This window comes from Sorex fumeus, unplaced genomic scaffold, assembly GCF_029834395.1.
Source record: "Sorex fumeus unplaced genomic scaffold, SorFum_2.1 ptg000131l, whole genome shotgun sequence".
Taxonomy (NCBI): Eukaryota; Metazoa; Chordata; class Mammalia; order Eulipotyphla; family Soricidae; genus Sorex; species Sorex fumeus.
This window is the reverse complement of record NW_026606188.1, coordinates 27,547,950-27,563,992: the sequence shown is the minus strand read 5'-3', so window position 1 is coordinate 27,563,992 and position 16,043 is coordinate 27,547,950.

Here is a 16,043-nt window from a genome sequence, read left to right as displayed (position 1 = left end):
AAGGAGCTAAATCTCTGGAAAAAAGAGCAGTGAATCAATTGTAGTTAAAGAAGTTATAAACAGGTATGGAATAGGTCATTTTTTTTTTTTTGCACTGAACTTGGACCTGTCACTTCTGTCTAGAATTTTACTGTGCTGCTTTTTTTTTTTTTGGTGAATCAGACTTTGACTTGCTTTCCCACATTGTCACTTTCTCCCATCCCACTGGTCCTCTCCCCTTTTGGTGGTGCCAGGGATCCAACTGGGATTCTGAATGCAAACAAGTGCTCTAGTACTTGCAGCTATTTCCTTAGTTAGCCTCCTTTATGAGGGGTGGTGCCAGAATTGAACTCACATGATCTCACACTGAGCCACATCCTTGACTCTGCAGAATCTGACACTGATTTCCTATGTGGAACAATTGTTGGATTTTTTTTCCACACATATAGCACTAAAAGGCATCAGAATCACCAGCCACCCACCTTGCAATCTGTCCCTGGTCTCCAGTTCCACTCCTAATTCCTTTAATCAAACATCTTGGCAGTAATAGATGGGACCAATGTCAGGGACATGTGACTGAAACAGAAGCAGTAATACTGAGAGCACAGATAAATTTCACAGATTATTTATTATTAGTAAAGCACTTTGAGAATAACAGATGACAGGCACTATGAGTTCAAATAACTCTATTAGAAGTAGGGCTTTAAATATATATGCATGAGGGATTCAGGAGGAAAAGGCAGTCGATTCTAAGATCATAAATTCTGTACTTTGGGGGGAATTTGACACTGTCATTGCTTGCTGGCATATATTGGAAATATTTAAGTGGTTGGACAATTATTTTAGCAGCTGACAAGTTATGGGACTTAATGCATAATACGTGGATGATGGGTTGTTATTGCTTTCACTTCAGTGGGACAAAACAAAAGAAAATTTAGGGTTGTCATTGTGACATTCAGAGTTTTCTCCACCCCTTAAAATTGTTGCCTTTTGCTACATAGACACCATTTTATCCAATTTTGCTGTAAACTCCAATTTGGCTCTCTCTATAGAACTATAAGCCCACCCTCAGAACACAAATGCATCACTAATATTGTCAGAGTGTTGTTATAAGCATCCATAGAACAGATCTACTGTGGCAGTCATTTTCTTCACTTTCAATGAATGTGTTATATATGGTTTTTTTTTGGTTTTAAATGCAAATCTTTAAGGCTATTATTTTAACTACAGTTAATAGACTAGTGAATTTGGTACTCAAGAAAAAGGATGTATTGTTTCAAAAGTAAAATGACTATAATTACTTCAGATTATAATGTTAGCACAGAGGATACATTATAAAAGATTCATATAGAAAATGTACATTGTTATATAATTAGTTCAATTTAAAAACTTTAGTATGATATTCTGTACTTATATATTATCATCCCTTTGAGTTTCCCAGAATTTCCTACTTATATTAATTAAATCTCACCATGTCCTTATGAGAAGCATTATATCAATATTCATATTTATAATCAGCAATAAATTGGGAGAAGAAAAATAGATTAAACTATTTTGATAGCTTAAAACTATTTTAATTACTATTTTAATTTTAATATTTTGTCGCTAGCACAAAACTAGGGACCTACACTATGAAGGGTTGGTAAACGATTCTTCATACTTAAAATTTTTTAAAGATGTTTAAAAACATACTCTGCAGTACTTATCAAATTAGTCATGTGGTCCTTATCAGAATTAGTCACCTTTCTTGGAGCTGTGTAAACTCCTTTGCTTGGGTGACGCTAGGAGTGATTAAACATTAATGGATGTTTGCGGGCTCTCAGGGGCAGCTCTCTCTCGCCACCTGCTTTTAGTGCTCTCAAACCGCTTACCCATACCAGACACCATTTCATCCAATTTTTCTGTAAACTTCAATTTTGCACCCTCAGAATACAAATGCATCTCTAATAGTGTTAGCATGCCATTATAAACATCCGTTGCCTTGGGTGGACAAAGGAGGAACAAGGGCCAAGCTGGTTGGTGATCAGTTCCTGTTTATTCCATCTCTGTCTCTCCCAAACTCTCTCCAAAACTCTCACAACTCTCTCCCCAACTAGCTCCACAATGCTCTTCAACAGTCTCCAACCCTCTCTCTTTCTTGCTCCCCAATGCTCCCTCTCGCTCTCTGTCTGCAACTCTCTCTTTATCTCCCTCCACAGTTCTCTCCACCTCTGTTCTGCCCCAACGCTGTCTCTCTTTGTCACCAACTCGCCACTCTCTGTTTCTCTCTGTCACCAACTCACCATTTGCCTCCCAAACCACACATTCCCTGACCCCTAAGCACAATCAACATGTTTATTAAGCCTTCCTGACCACCTGTAGCTCTCTAGGGCAAAACAGCACTTAAGGTGTATTTCTCCTCCCCTTAAACCAGTAATTTAATTAACATCTTAATTCTTTCTCATATTTGCCATTTTGTATGGACTCAGTAATAGACACTTTTAGGCTAGTAGGGTGACTCTCCTGGGGACATCTCACCAGAGACTCAGGCTATAGTGCTCAGGCTGGATGAATCATTCCTAATCCTAGCAGGGTCCGAATCTAGTTATTACTTTTTGGATCATGGCAGAATTTGTCCATAACCATGCTCTTAACTTATAGTTAAGTATTATGGCACTTTGATCTGGCCCATTTCGATGCCAGGGTAGCTCACAGCTTGCCTTGGGTCCATCCAGTCCCTTGTTAGGACCCTGCTTTGGGTGAATCTATGAAGTAAGGGTCACTGTGACTTGAGTTGAGAGAGCAGATGTACAGGAGGTAATATTATCTGGAGTCAATTAACTTTCAAGTTACAAAAACATGTCTTTTTAACTGTCTTCCTGTGTCCATACAAAAACTAATTGCTCTGAAGTAACTAAACATGCAAAGGACATTAGGAGAAGAGAAAAGCAATATTCACAAGTCAGCAGAGTTATATTAGGAGGCAAAGATAGTTGACAGGTTGGTGGAGAAATAAACAAACCCAAGCTCCCTGCAGCCAAGGAGGAAGGGCAAACCAATGTTATCCTACAGAGTCACATCATCATTAATCACGTATATGCAGAAACTCATACATGCAGTTTATTTCTTTGAAAACATTCAGTAGTCTCATTCTTCTGTGACCATTAACCTTATAAAACAGTTTACATAAAATATTGTGACTTACTATTAAGACCGCAAGATGGACCTAGAGTGTCTGGAATAATGTAAAGGCTCCCAGTAGTCATAATATGCTCCAACTCTTTTTTCTCAGAGATGAAACCAGTCTGATAAACTTTTTTATTTTAAAATTGTTGAAATTAAATGTTATACATTACAATGATATATATGCTTTTAAGAAAATGCACCTAGGGGCCGGAGCGATAGTACAGTGGGTAAGGTGCTTGCTTTGGTTCCCTGAGCACTAACAGGAGTAATTTCTGAGTGCATATCGAGGAGTAACTCCTGGCCGTCACCAAGTATGGCCCCAGAGCACCAAGGGTTAAAAAAGAAGAGGATTTTAGTCTAAGAAAATGTGCCTATAAAAGGACAGTCGTGGATATTTTGCTTTCCATGAGGAGGATAATATTGATTGAGCAGTTTTTTGGTTTTTCAGTGATGCTTGTGCTTATAGGTCTTGCTTTTCTTTTTACTCTTTCCCTTTTTGGGGGGGGGCAGGCGGGGCATGGCACTCCCAGTGTTTTTCAGGGCTTAAGTCCAGTTCTATACTCAGGTGGCACTCAGGGGACCATATGGAATACCAGTGATTGAACCTGGGTTGGCTTCATGCATGACAAGTGCCTTACCTGCTGTATTATATCTAAGAACTCTGAAAGTTCTTGCGTTTCACAACACAATGCCTAAGGGAAGGTACTAGTTAGTGATCTACATTCAATTAATAATGAATGGAACAAAGCAGGAGACATGTCTTAAAAGCAGAAACATGTAAGGAGGACTAGAGAGAAGAGGCTGTCTGTAAGTTAACAAGGGCTGGTGCTGAGGTATCCTGAGCTCATCTATGGTATAAAAGTGAGGTGTCTGTAAATATATTAACCACTAGACCTAACAACACTGTAAGCATGGGGTCCACATTATAATACTTAAATTTGAAAATGTGTCTGTCAAGAAGACAGTTTGGAGAGTGGGAGGGAACCTGGATCATGGATGGAAGAATGGTGTCACTAGTAATGGCACTGAAGTTGGGAACATTTTTTTGGTCTTAAACTCCATTGTAAACACTTTGTAAATCACAATGTCTAAATAAGAATAAAATGAAAATATTTATACACATAATGTATGGATGGCTGGAAACAAATAGACACATATTTAAATCTGGAAGGAAGGGTTTGGATTCACAGTGACTAAGTAATTGCACTGGAAAACAGAATATCATTTTAAGATGAAGGTAAATTCATGCATTCAATGTTCATTGAACACCTAATCTGTACCAAACACTGCAACATGATAGCAATTAAGTGGAGAATAAAGTAGACCCCATTCTAAGTCTTTGAGCTTTAAACCATGGGCTACAGAGAAGGAAAGAAGTGATCGTGGTATCTGAGACATACAAGGCATTCAATTCATTAATTAACAGTTAATTTGAATTAATGAATTAAAAATGTGAATATTCTGTGATAAAACATAAGATTCCTATTAAATGCATTAATTACTATATGTTTACATACTTATTCATAATTGTGGATCATGTTGTATGCAAAAATATTAGAAATGAATTTTGAAATGTTACTGAGAATAAAAACTGTTATAGTGCTAAGATGTTAGAGATATAAACATATTTAAATAAAGAAGACTAGACAATTGAGCATTTTATTGCCATAGTATCTTGTCTGATTACAAAAATGAAGCATAAGAACTGGGGGCTGGGGATGTTGCTCAGTGGTAATGTACTGAATATATATGTGAGACCTGAATTTGATTTCTGGCACCACAGGCAAAATCAAATCAAACCAATCAGACAAAAGTTTATATGAACTGAAGGAACTAATATGAAAACATTTGATTTCTTGAATGAAAACATATAGTTTCATATTCTAGTACTTCACTTTTGCTTAAAAGTACACCTGCTTTTAATTGTATTTAATTAAATTTTTTAAAAATTTCATAAGGTAGTTCACAATATTTGATTACATTTAATATTCAAACATCAATCCCATCACCATTACACCTTCCCACCACCAAATTTGGGATGTTTCCATCCCAAGCCCCAATCCTTGTCCCAAAGCTTAATGAAAATAATAGATTTTGTATTGTCTGTTACAAAAAACCGCTGAAAATGCTACAAAAAAGTATCCATAGAGGAAACAGTATGAACAGTATGAAGATTGTTCTATTTTGGCAGGGGCCATTAAGACATTCTTTAGGATATCACGAACATGTTGTTAAAGCTTGAGTGATGTGAGCTTTCGTATATCTTTATATATATGTGAAGATATGTATATATGCATATATATATTTCGCTCTATGATTGGTTGCCTACTATTAGAACCCCATTAAGTGTGGTGTGGTACTTATAGAGAATCGGTAGGGAGTATCTTATGATGTTTTGCTTGGCAAATGCAGCCATGCTGTCCAGGAATATGTCCACTTGTATGTGAGGCTAAGCCCAAGTGTGTGGGGAGTGGCCTTGAGTGTGGCGGCAGTTGTGTTCTGGAGGTTTTTGGCTTCTGGGGCTGGGACCCTTGGGGAAGGGAGGGCTCTCCCCCACTTCTGTCTGGGGCGCCCTGAGAGAAACAGCCTGGTGTGGGGTCCTGTGGCATGGCTATTGCTTTTTAAAAATTAAAATGTGTATTATTTTATTGAAATAATACCGGGAAATGCAATTATTTTGCATTTCTCAGAAATTATTTTGATTTAATAACTGTATTTATGTAAGTGTTTGGGGAAAAGATGAACAACGGAAGGTAAAGGTAAAAAGGTAAAGGCCCTCCCGTTGATCGTCGATTTGCTCGAGCGGGCCCAGTAACGTCTCCATTGGAGACTTTGTTGTTACTGTGTCTGGCATATCGGATACTCTCGGTAGCTTGCCGGGGTCTCCGAGAGGGGCGGAGGAATCGAACTCGGGTCGGCCATGTTGGCCGCTTGTAAGGCGAACGCCCTACCCGCTGTGCTATCGCTCCAAGAGAACAAAAAAGAAAAGATACAAGAAAGAAAATAAACAAGTAGCTTTGATTCACTTTAGCTTCTATATGTGTAGATTTTAAAGCCAATTTCTTCTAAGCATATTTAAAATATATTGTTTGAACTTTTTAAAGAATACATGGGTTTTAAACCTATACTTGATATTCTTATGTATATGATAAAATCAATTACTTGTTTGTTTTTAAACATTAATTAATACATATATTGATGGATAAATATATTAAAATATATATGTTAATATATATATTTTTATAGAGGCACTAAAAACTGCTCGGATTTCTCGCTCCTGCAACAACCTCATCAACACTTTGGGGAGATATTATTGAGTGCAAAATTAACTTTGATTTTTGAGAAATAGGCTCTTAGATGGCGGTCAACTTATTGTCATCATATTTGACTAAGTTTTCTCACTTCCATTGCTTGGAAGAGAGTTCACTTCATTATTGTCACTCTACTGCCATCTTTTTCTATTTAATTTGCAAATATGAGGACAAAACTTCCCTACCTAAAATAAACAACATTAAATGAATCTAGATTAGCATTTCTCAACTAGAGGCCACACATCCCCTGTAGACTCCACAGGTTATTTCTAAGGGGTTACAGGTGAAGATTGTATAAATGGAGAGTGAAGGCACAGACTAGGGAGCCAACTAGTGAAACTGGGGGATCACAAGAAAAAAACATGGTCAGTAGGTGATATGGTCAGAAAAAGGAAGGTTAAAAATAAAAAGAAAGAGAAACATTGATCTAGATGAGTGTTAGTGTTTGATGGCACTAGAGAGTATCTGTATCAGATTCCCTACCACCTACTTCATATTTATTTATGAAGAAATAGATTTCTTTTTTTCTTAAGCCATCATTGATAACATGTTCATTTAATTTTAGCATTCTAGTCCAGAATTAAGAAACCAGAGAATGATTTTTGTTATGATTTATAAACAGCAGGAATCAAACCCTTCATGTTCTAAGGGCATGATAACTAAGAGTCAACTCTTCCTACTGAAACATGCCCCTATTGGACCAGGAAGATAGTTCAGGGGCTGGAGTGTGGAGCTCCATGTCTGAGTATGTGGTTGCTCTGGATGATCCCTAGTGCTGCAAATTTACCTGAGCACTGCTAGAAATAACTCCTGAGGACTGAGTGGATGTAATTCCCCACACATTGTCCAAACCAGCCCCAAAGTGAAAGAAAAAGAAAAAAATATGCCACTATAGAAAGCAAAAATACTGGGTTATCGTGGTTTTTATATGTAACCCAATTTTTGAGAGTTCTTATAAAAGCTTTCTTTACATCTATTGACACCATGACTTTTAATTCTTTCACTTGATCACATGATCACTTGATATCTCATTACTCATCGATTTACTTGAGCGGGCACCAGTAATGTCTCTATTTATCCCCAATACATGCTAGTATAGTCAATGGCGTCTAATCACTCCTGGAACACAAAAAGCCTCAAACAGTTTGTAGAGTCTTGACAAAGAAGTCTGACCATCTAGTAAGTGGGCTGCCACGTGATCTTTTGATATCACGTGGAATCCAGTCAGTAATGGCTCTAGTCAAGCGGTCATCTCCAAATGGCATTACGTGTCCAGCCCATTTGATTTTCAACGCCTTGGAAGATGAGACAGCGTCCCTATTCTCAATCATCAATGGAGGTGATAATTCTGGATTCCTTTTCTCACTTGAGTGAAACATGATACTCCAAGCATAGCTCTCTCGATTCCTCGTTGTGAGACTCAAATAGCATTCTCATCCTGTTTGCTTAGGGCCCAGGTCTCTGAGGCGTATGTTAATGCAGGAAGAATGGTGGATTTGAAGAGATGTGCCCAGAGCCGGAGGTTTTTCGTCCTCTTAGCTATTTCTTCGATGCTCTTGAAGGTGTTTCATGCTGGTTTCTTCCTCCTGCGTTACTCAGGTGCCAGATCATTCATCATATTGAGTTCTCGACCTAGGTACACATAACTGCTGCATTCGGAGATATTTGTTCCATTGAGAGTGAATGGAATGTCAGGAACGAGTCTGTTTCTTATAAACATTGTCTTGGTGAGAGTCATCTGCAGTCTGACCTTTCCACACTCAGTCGAAGTTGGCCAGCATTTGTGCCACTTGGATAATGTTTGGTGTTATTAGAATGATGTTATCAGCAAAGCAGAGGTGGTGTAGTTGCCGACCCTCTGTCTTCACTTCCATTCCTTCCCATTCCAGTTGTCACATGATATTCTCGAGGGTGGCACTGAAGAGTTTTGGTGAAATGGTATCACCCTGCCGAACCCCTCTCTTGACATGGATGATCACTTCCTTGTAAAATGGTGAGATCCTGGTGGTGAATTGGTAATACAGCTCACGGAGTATCCTGATGTATTGAGTTTGAACGCCCTGCTTGGCTAGTGTTTCCTTGACTGCTTCGGTCTCAACAGAATCAAAGGCCTTTTTTAAATCAATGAATTTAGACAGAGTAGTATCTTGAACTCCTGAGAAACCTCAATGAGTATGGTTACCATGTGGGTATGGTCAATCGTGATGAATCCTAAAGTAAAAGGTAAAGGTAAAGGCCCTCCCGTTGATCGTCGATTTGCTCGAGCGGGCCCAGTAACGTCTCCATTGGAGACTTTGTTGTTACTGTGTCTGGCATATCGAATACTCTCGGTAGCTTGCCGGGCTCTCCAAGAGGGGCGGAGGAATCGAACTCGGGTCGTCCATGTTGGCCGCTTGTAAGGCGAACGCCCTACCCGCTGTGCTATTGCTACAGCCCGAATCCTAAAGTAAAACAGTTAATTTAATTCTTTAATGTTATATAATTTTATTTGATTCATGGGTAGCACTGAGCACTGTTGTTCGTCGATTTCCTCGAGCAGGCACCAGTAATGTCTCCATTATGAGATTTGTTGTTACTGTTTTTGGCATATCGAATACGTCACAGGGGGTTTGCCAGACTTTGCCATGCAGCTGGGATACTCTCGGTAGCTTGCCAGGCTCTCCAAGAGGGATTGTGGAATTGAACCCATGTCAGCCATGTGGAAGGCAAATGCCCTATGCACTGTGCTATTGCTTTAACAATATTAAGTGTTATTAAATGTTATTAAATGATATTTTTACCCCTATAATTAATATCACCTGATCATTGTCCATGATATTTTTGTTATATTGTGGAATTTGGTTCACTAAGGATCTTTGTGCCTATGTTCATGAGAAATGTTGTTAGGTAATTTTCTTGTTTAGTAAAGTTTTGACTTGCTTTTGATATTAGTGCAATGTTGACCTCATAGAGACTATTTGGAAGAATTCCAGTTTTTCCAGTTTTACAAAATTGGTTGAGCCTAGGTAATAGTTCCCTTCCTTGACAAAATTCACAAGTACCTTGGGGGCATAAGCTTCAAATCACAGATACCTCATGGTGACTGAGTACTTATAGTGAGTAACAGGTTGGCATTGTGCATCACCCAGAATCTTGGAGTGCCATCTCTGTTCTGTGTTACGTAGGTCTCTGTGTGAATAGGAAAATTTTGTAGTGACTGGTTTTAATATACAGCTGATATCTCTGTAATGACACTTGCCCTATCGACTTGAATATACTATGGTCTTGTTACTTCCTATGCATTGGAAGTCATGGCCTATTTTCTAGGTGACAATAATGAACTGTATGGCTTGGCTAATGTTCTTCAATTGAGAAACTGTCTCTTTATTGGCCTGGAATGGGCAAGACTGACTTCAGGATTGGTGACCCCAGTCAAACTACAACAGCGTAGCAAAAAAGAGAATGTTTGACACAGACTCTGATTCCAGCTCCTAGTTTACAGTTAATAACTTCACAGTTCAATGGATATGAAAATAGAACTATGTGGCTGGGAGATATGGTTGCTGTGTGCACGCTTGCTATGTTTCCCTATTCCCTGGAAGCTGGCAGATGATGTACATTGCCAGCCCATTGGGATCCATGTATTCATGCCTCTGTGCTCTTCACCCCATAGCTCCACTATTGAAACTGTGTTCCTATCCATTCACTTTTACTGCCAAAGAAGCTTGTAATTTCACAACAGAGTTCCTCTCCTGGGCAGGCTGCCTGCCTTCAATGACTTTTCTTATTGGAATTCTGGCAGGACCGTCCTAGACTTTCAAGTTGACCACTGTTGGAGTTTTTTTTTCACATTTGAAAATATCCTGGAGATGGATACTAGGTTCCCTCCTGAACTTTCTCAGTAAGGGTCCATGTAGAATTCTGGTTTTAATGAAATTTCTGCTGGCTTCTGGGAAGACTCTCAAATCACTAGCTTTTCTGTAATCTTGGACATGCTCTTGTTTGTCATTGTAATGTGTCTGAGGAAAACAGAAAATAGTCCAAAACTAAGTAAGAAAGGATGTGTGTGTGTGTGTGTGTTTGTGTGGGTGTGCGTGCGTGCATACCCACACACACCCGTGCACCTGTGACTTATCACATTTTCTTTATTCAAAGGCTACATTTATTCAACAAATAAATATTCATTTCTGAACTGAGAAGAGTCTGAAAAAGGAAAATATGGAAATAATAAAAATAGTAAAAAAGAATGATAGGGGTCTTATTTTGATCAATATGATATGGCAATAAGAAACAGCAGAAAAACACCCCCATCTTACCAATTTCTACTATTTCAGCTTGAAGACATCATTTAATAAGTTTGAAAAGGATATTTCTCCCATGCCAAGTAATTTGATATAATTGGGAGTTGCTACAATTTAACTAGCTTAATCTCAGTTTAGAACTTTGTGTTGGTGTCTTCCATGAAATCTAATATTTTGCACAGAGAGCTTTACTTTAACTTACCGACTTTTGTTGTTAGACCAATCTAACTCCAGTCTTTTGTTACAAAAAATCTATTTCATGTTTAATTTGAATAGCAAAATAGTTTTGCTGTTTTGTTTTGGAGTTTGCTAAAAAGAAGGGCAAAATACATTTTCTATGTCGGAATATCCACTGTTTAAATATTCAACTTTTAAGGCGATCAAGTTTCAGGAATAAAACAGCACAGCATTGTACTCCTTTATTTGCTCTGGAAGGTGGTAGTTAAATATTTTCTAGCATAAGCCATAGAAGTTTATTTTATTTTACTTTATTTTTTTACTTTGTGCCTCAAGTAAGTCTTTTGAATGCTACACATCAACACATAGCTTTTCTTCATTCATTTTAATGGGTAGCAAGGAGTTTGGAATTTTTAGGTTCAGAAACCAATACAGTTTTACTTTGACCTTTCTCAGCATGTTAATGCCCTCCAGTCCTCCTCAATGGAGTGTAGTCAGCAGAGTTGAATTCCCATCAATCTCGTGGAGGAAGGCAATACATCTGATCTACTGAATAGTTTCAAGCCAGTGCTTCAGTAATTCAAAATATGTAGTTGCAGTCCATTTGCTGCAATGGTGACTGCTTCAGTGTCTATAATCTGGTGCATTGAATATTAATCCAAGAAGTGATCCTTGCCTTCCATATCACATACACCCAATTTTCAGATGTCATCGTCTTATAATCTTTACTCTAAAAGAAGTTTATAAAATGTTAGCAAATATTTTCTTCTTCTTCAAAAAAGTGTTTTCTAGAGATTGCAACCTGTCTTCTGATTTTAACTTAGAAGTTTGAACTTTCTAAATAGAAGAATAGTTTTAAATCATGAGTGGAAGAGAATTCTCTTTAGATGATAAAAACAATTTGTAAACTATTTCACACTACAACCATCATGGAATACATTCAATTGTAAAGAATGAATTGAAGGTTTGTCATTATTTTTTAAAAGAATGGTGACATAAAATGTAAAAATGATCACACTTAAAAAAATAATCATCTTTGTGTTTACTTTTCAAAGACCAGAAATTTAAATTTCCCAAAAGTCTAATAATTAACTTTTTCAAAAGGGGCACTGGTGGAGGAATAGGTGTTTGATAACTGTACAATTGAAACCCAAGCACAAAAATTTGTAAATCTACAACTGTACTTCATGGTGTTTCACTAACAAACTTTTTTTTTTTAAAAAAGTAAATGATGGAGAATGGGCACTGGTGGATGGATGGGTACTGGATCATTGTATTACTGAAACCCAAGCACAAAAATTTGTAAGTCTACAACTGTACTTCATGGTGTTTCACTAATAAAAATTTTATAAAAAGAGCAGTTTGAAGTAAAATCTTGTAATTATTGTCTTTTTCTTCACTAAAATAAAATCCAGTGCTTAACGAAGTTCATCAATAAAATTTTCTTCATAACTTTAATTAGATAGTGTCTCTAGTATTTATTTTATTTATTTAGTTTTTCTTCTTTTTTTTTTTTTTTGCTTTTTGGGTCACACCTAGAAATGCACAGGGGTTACTCCTGGCTTTGCACTCAGGAATTACTCCTGGTGGTGTTGGATGACCATATGGGATGCCAGGGATGTAACCCAGGTTGGCTGTGTACAAGGCAAATGCCCTACACACTGTACTATCACTTCAGCTCCATCCAGTATTAACTTTGACTCTTTTTTAAAAAATTTTTAATTTTTATTCTGGGTGGAGGATGCTCCACCCAGATCCTCCAAATTCCAGTAGGCGGAGGTCACACCCACCACCTGGCTCCCTGGCACCGTGTAATCCCATCAACGGCCAAGACTCAGAGACTATAAAATCCTGCTCCCGGAACCACGCGGCCACATTTGTGGCCGTGTGACATCTTATCAGGACATCTTTTTATGACATCTTATCATCTCATTCCTACTTTGGACAAACTTGCAGGCTATCGAATGTAGCCTGCCCACAGGGCAGAGTCTGGCAAACACCCCGTAGCGTACCAAATATGCCAAATACCAGTAACAATGATGGGTCTCATTCTTCTAAAGAGCCTTGAATATAATCTCAGGGTTAGGATGAAAGAGATGTTATTGGGGCCTGCTCGAGGCAATCGACAAATAACAGGATGATGAAATGAAATGAAATTTTTATTAGTGAAACACCATGAAGTGCAGTTGTAGAATTACAAATTTTTGTGCTTGGGTTTCAATTATACAATGATCAAATACCCATCCCTCCACTAGTGCCTCTTTGCCCACACTTTCAAAATTCCTTGCCAGACTTTTTGTCTTGTGGCCATATCTGGCAGTAATCAGGGCCTACTCCTGGCTCTGTGTACAGGGGTCAATCCTAATGGGTCTTAGGGAATCATCTGGGGAGCAGGGAAAATTACCCCTGGCGGTGATCAGGAAACTATATGGGAATTGAACCCAGATCTACTGTGTGCAAAGCAAATGCCCTACCCACTGTGCTTTTCCTCCAGCCCCCTAAACTTAAAGTTTTAAGTGAAAATAAATTACATTTTAAATACTTCATGCATTACTTTAAAATTCTCATTCAAATTTTGAAATCATTTAAGATTCAGAAAAGTTGCAAAAATAGTACAAAAGATTTCTTGCACATCCTTACTCCATATTTCTCTAATAGCATCTTAAATAACCATACTAAATTACTAAATGAGAAATTTTCAATTATTAATATTATTAGCTAAATTATGGAGCTGTTCAGATTTTACCATATTTTATGTGCATGCTTTTCTTTATGTTATACATATGTATATGTTATTATTTAGGCAAATAAAATTATTAGAATTTTTTTATGAAAACATAATTTTTAATGGTTGTAATATATGCATTCTTTGATATCACAAACAGGTTTCAGAAGCATTGCTATGTGTGTTTTCTTTACTTAAATATGTGATTGTGAGCAACTGTTACTTTAGGCCTAGAGGGAATTTGTGCTAGTTAAAAGAAAGTAAGATATTTTACTGTATAATGTGAATGACCCAAAACTCATAGCTGCCCAGGGCTGATATTTAATTTACATAACAAACATTTTGGCATTTTTTTCAATATTTTCAGGAGAGATTCCATATAATATGTGTACACTTTTTGTTCAAGACAGTTGGTGTAAACTGCATCACTCTTATTGTTTAGGAAAATTTAAACAAAATTAAGTCAATTATTCTGATTTATACTGTTAACAACATATTCACAGGAGATAACATTCTTTTGTGAATGTGAAGTGATTTTTAATACAACTAGAGTTCTCATGTTTATGGAATTGAACTATGAAAAGATCTTGGCTAAGGGAGTATGTTGTGTAATTGTAAAATGTGGCACTAGAAAAAAGGACTCCTATTAATTCTCATTAAAAATCAATTGATGGAGAACAGTTTTATGTATGTCTTAGAAGGTGAGTTGAGATAATTCATGGATTTCAGTCATCCTGTACTATCCTCCTTGTTATTATAAAAAATATATTATCACATGTACATTATATTTGTTTCTCTGAAGTTAATTTAATCAATAGCAAAAGTGTATTTAACATATTTCCCCTATCATAAGTAAAGATACGGAAGAAATGTAAGGACATGGAGAGAGGGGGAAAGAACAAAACCAGTAATTACTGAATGTGAATGATAGGCTATGGTTTTTAACCTTATTAACTTAATTAATTCTTATAAGAGCCCTCTACACGAATTAATTTTACCTACAATTTTCACATAAAGAATATGAAGCACAGAGTCCACAAAGATAGTATAGTGGTTAAGGGGCTTGCCTTGCTTGAGGCCTCAGTCAACCCCCACCACCGTATTTGGTCTTTGACCAACCCCAGGAGTGACCCTTAGCACAGAGCTAGGAGTAGCCAGTGAACACCAGCAGATATGGCCTAGCCCCCAGTTCAGAAGTTCAGATGCAGGACTGGTAAACTAGAGAGGGAAGCATGTGTGGCCATGGGGTCCCCGCAATTTAAAGAGGCTCTCATGGCTCCACATGCTTATCTTTAGCACGACTTTGCAAATGATATAATTGATCCTGCTTAGAAGGAGTAAAACTTTTTCCTAAATGGATAGGAAATAAACATCCACTCTGTTCCTTTCTACATGCATCAATAAAGCAAAATTTCATTTTTTTAGTTTTTAAATTTTTAAAATTTAAAAAAAAAATTTTTATTGAATCACCATGAGATAGTTACAAGCTTTCATGTCTGAATTTTAATCATACAATAATCAAACACCCTTCCCTCCACCAGTGTTCATTCTCCACCACCAACGTTCCCAGTATACCCCCCCCCCCCCCGCCCTTTACAACTCTCCCCTGCCTCTATGGCAGACAATTTCCCCTATACACTCTCTCAACTTTTGGGCATTATGGTTTGCACTACAGATACTGCGAGGTTATCATGTTTGTTCCTTTATCTACTTTCAGCACACATCTCCCATCCCATCCCAAATGATTCCTCTAGTCATCATTGTCTTAGTGATCCTTCCTCTATTCCAGTTGCCTTCTCTCCCAGCACATGAGACAGGTTTCCAATTATGGAGCAGTACTCCTGGCCTTTGTGTCTAAGGTCCCTGTGTGTCAGTCTCATATTATGCTATTCTACACTCCACAAATGGGTGCAGTCTTTCTATGTCTGTTCCTCTTTTTCTGACTCATTTCACTTAGCATGATACTCTCCATGTCTATCCACTTATAAGCAAATTTCATGGCTTCACCCCTCTTAATAGTTGCATAATATTTCATTGTGTAGATGTGCAAAATGTTTCTTTAACCAGTCATCTGTTCTTGGGCATTTGGGTTGTTTCCAGATTCTGGCTATTGTGAACAGTGCTGCAATGAACATATAGATTCAGATGTCATTTCTACTGTGCACGCTCAGGATATATTCCGAGAAGTGGTATTGCTGGATCATATGGAAGCTCAATTTCTAGATTTTGAAGCAATGCCCATATTGTTTTCAGAAAGGCTGGACCAGTCGGCATTCTCACCAACAGTGAATGAGCTTCCCTTTTTCCCCACATCCATGCCAACACTGGTTGCTTTTGTTCCTTTGAATGTGTGTCAGTCTCAGTGGTGTGAGATAATATCTCCTTGTTTTAATTTGAAGCAAAATT